Raw genomic sequence first — 4,478 nt, 5'->3', positions numbered from 1 at the left:
GCACAATGACTCTTCCTCGATACACGATCACGCAAGCCTCTTGTTAACGCATGATCGTTTGACATGTCTCTCGCCCACGCTTGGACAACCCCTTCATGGCATCGTTCGGCCAACCCACACCATGCATCTATCATGGCCTAGCCTTACACCATGGAAAATCCACCAACTCATGCGCCCATGCCTTAACTTCTATGCATAGTTTATCCTTGGGTTCAACACAGCCTCACACATCCTCTATAAGCCTTGGTTGCCACACACACACAAAGCCTCATGCGTCAATGCTTCCAAACATCAACACATGTCTACTTTTAGTTTCTATACTTAGCCATTTTTCTACTATACTTAATCATCCTTGTCCAAAGCATAGTCTAGTAAAGCTTCTCCCTTCAAGCTCACATTTTAAGCCACTTCCTATATCTTAACTAACCTTAATAAGGTGACGGTGTAACATTTGGCTTGTTCTTCGAATTAAGCTTTACTCTTTACGATTTTGCCCTAGGATTCAATATCACCCGCAACAACTTTTACTGTTAATAGTTTATGATGATTTACATTTCAGTAATACACAAATAGTATAATACTTATACATCTATTTATTAATAACGATGTAATTTTAACCACCACTAAAAAATTACTTATGAAGCAAAATTCAATCATATTTTTTTACAATACATTATACACAAATAGTTTTCAAAGATTTAGGAAAGTTCAATAGTAATATTGTACTTCTAAAAAACATAAAGATATATCTAAAACAAATTTCAAAGTTCATTGATATTTCTTATAATTCAATGAATGTATCAGAAAATAATCACATGATATATATATATATATAAGCTTAGAGGTAATTTATTGTATACTAGATTTGAAGGATCTTATATCGATGAGTTACATGAGCACGTTCGGATCGCTCCGATCTTACCGTGACCGAAATATAACATTATACATTCAACACATACAGTTATGCAAATAAACTCTAATTAACGGCATGCTATGAACAACAAAATCATAAGGAAAAGAGTCCATACTAGTTGAAGACTATCTTCAAACTCAAGAACTCCAATGCAGCGGAAACCCTCCAAGTGATGTACCAACGCCCAGCGGGAACGTCGACTGCAGCAGCACGATCAACGCGAACTCATGACCGCAATGGGGATGACACCACCACTAATGAGTCCCAGGTATTCTCAGAGTGAAAACCCAAAGGATGGGCTTTGGTGAATTTGATAGAGGAATAAGGAAACATGAATCATGTCGGTGATAAGGAAGTGGGAGGGTGAAGGCCGATATCGCATAGCAGAAATGCTTATCGTCTAGAGGAGCTACACGATCGTGTAGGATTTGTTGAACGATTGTTTAGGAAAAGGAATACGATCATTTAGTTAAATCGGCACAATATACGATCGTTTAGAGAAGCTATACGATCGTGTAGGCGAGAGTGTGCGATTGTTTAGACGGGGAAACGACTATTGTATAGGCTCTCGAGCGATCATTTTCTTTCACCAACGCGCGCTTCACGAAATTTTCTAGGCGAATGACCAGACGGTGCATAATGAAAATAATTTTCATTTTAACTCATCGGTTACAATAACCGATGCTGCCCACTAACCCTCGTCCAAACGTGAAATTTGGCATAATTATCTTATAATTAATAAATATAATCATATTATACATTTAACCTATAGTTTGATATCACATATCTACTATAGTATTTTCTCCTCTACTTGATATGAATCATATTTATATCTAATTTCCTCCAAAATAATGTATCTCATACATTTGTCAATTATATCATATATAATTAACCAATCGAATTATATCATATATATAATCAAACTTCCTCTTGTCAATTTGAACATTTCAAATTAACTCAAATACTGGTTCTCGACTTTATCCAAGCTACCCAGGGGACCTAATGGACCTGTGGCTCGAAGCTCCAACGGTACGTGAATAGCTGACTAAACTCTTTAGCCACAAGATCCACCATCTTAACTGTAGGTATTTAATTAAATACCAACAGTTGAACTCTTCTTACCACAAATATATTTCTGTGTCCATCAGATATAACCAATCATGAGTATGATGACCTTTCACAGATGCTCGTATAGCCGGGCCAAATTACCGTTATGCCCCTGTAGTTACATCTCACTCCTTAAGTACCACTGATTCCTTTAATGAACAATACAACATAGTCCAACTACGTGTGAACACCTCTTGGGCCAAGAGAAGGTGTGTGGCGCCACATCGTTCAAGCCCCGGAATCAGCCCTTAAGGGAACTATCTATCTACTTATCCCTACCTTGGGGAAGGAGTGAATTCCATCTTATGTAGTTGAGTTCTCAGCTCCCAAATCAGACGAATCTTCAAAATGGTAGGTTTGAATCGGCGATCTGGCCACTCGCACCCATACAAATCAAAGAACCACCCTCAACGGCAAAAGTTCCCAACTCGCTCAAGATTGAGGTAATGTTACCTATGGTCATCCTAGTGAAGTGAAGTCTCTGTCATGAACGGTGTTATATAACGAGACGTTAACACTTCGTGGTCAGATCTTATACAAACTCTTTGTAGAGAACGCCCCCGCTCGCACGTTCCCAACACAAATGATCAGGATCAAACCATTTGTGATAAGTTACAATACTTGTGACCATTCCATAAAGTGCGCCGCATTCATAGCGTTACCAAGATAAGGTTTCCCTCATATATCCATATACTACACAAGATTAATGGACCATTTTGGTTATCACTCAAGACATGACCCATTTGTATGTCACCACATACATGCTTGAGTCACATACAGATATCCAGGGATTTTATGTTTATTGGTTTGTGGTAAACCAAATAAAACAAGCAACTGAGCAAAAATACAAGATGTGAAGTAAATATCATATATTAACAACACAAGCGTTCGTACAAACTGTTTACAAACTACAGGACACAAGACTTTAGAGCATCAACCCTAACAATCTCCCACTTGTCCTAAAACGAAGTGAATTGTACAAAAAACGCAGTACAAAACTATAAACTAGGGTATAAAAGCCCAGTACAAGAAAATCTCCCACTTGCCCTAGTCCAACCGCGGGCTATCCTATAGACTCATGCTCTGTAGGTGACCTTCAAACACTGTAGCTGTGAGAGTCTTCGTAAACGGGTCAGCAACATTAAAATGGCTTGGGATAAACTGATACCTATTGACTATTCCCACAGCATAGCAGATGTCTGGACGAGTACAGAGCATCGCGTACATCAAAATGCCAACGACAGACGCATATGGGACCCATCTCATCTCCTCAAACTCTTGAGGCATCTTAGGACACATGTCCTTAGAAAAAGGGACTCCATGCCTGAACGGTAGTAGGCCCCTCTTGGAATCCTGCATCTTGAGCAACATCTTGTCAACGTATGATGCTTGAGATAGTGCTAGCACTTTGTTCTTATGATCCCGAAAGATCTGTATACCTAGAACAAACTGAGCCTCTCCCAAATCTTTCATTTGGAATTGGGTCGCTAGCCAGTTCTTAATTACAGTCAGTAGACCTACATCATGCCCAATGAGTAGGATATCGTCTACATACAATACTAAGAAGACTACTGAAGCGTTGATAATCTTCTTGTAGACACAAGGTTCATCAACGTTTTGGTCAAAGCCATACGACTTGATCGCAGTATCAAACCGTATGTTCCAAGATCGAGACGCCTGTTTCAGTCCATAAATGGACCGATTCAGTTTGCAAACCTTTCGCTTTTGACCTTGGGCTATGAATCCCTCGGGTTGCACCATATAAATGGTCTCCTCAAGATTTTCATTCAGAAAGGTCGTCTTGACGTCCATTTGCCAGATCTCATAATCATAATAAGCTGCAATAGATAGGACGATGCGGATCGACTTTAACATGACAACAGACGAGAAAGTCTCCTCATAGTTGACTTATTCTACCTGGGTATAACCCTTTGCCACAAGTCGAGCCTTGAAAGTCTGTACCTTCCCATCAACACCCCGTTTGCGTTTGTAGATCCATTTACAACCTATAGGGTGAACCCCATCAGGCTAATCTACAAGATCCCAAACTGAGTTGAAGTACATCGACTCTATCTCTAGATCATGGCTTTGACCCATTCATCCCAGTCAATATCCTCCATTGCCTTCTTGTAAGACAACGGATCCTCAACGTCGCCATCTGCTACCATAGCTAGGATTTCCGTGAAACCCAGATAGCGAACGGGTGGGTTCGCAACCCTCCCACTACATCGAGGTTCCCTCAACTCTTGAGGTGGAACCAACCTACTGGATGAACTCCAGTCAACAACTCTTATTGATGTAGTAGGCTCTTCAACAACTCTTGTTGAAGTTTCAGTAGTTTCATTGGAAAGCTCACATAACACGACTTTACTTCGTGGACTGTGCTCCCTTATATGATCTTTCTCTAGGAAAGTAGCATTTGTTGAAACAAACACCCTATTTTCTGTCAGATCATAAA

This window comes from Benincasa hispida, chromosome 3, assembly GCF_027475165.1.
Source record: "Benincasa hispida cultivar pf3 chromosome 3, pf3_genome.v1.1, whole genome shotgun sequence".
NCBI lineage: Eukaryota > Viridiplantae > Streptophyta > Magnoliopsida > Cucurbitales > Cucurbitaceae > Benincasa > Benincasa hispida.
Note: the sequence above shows the minus strand (reverse complement) of the source record.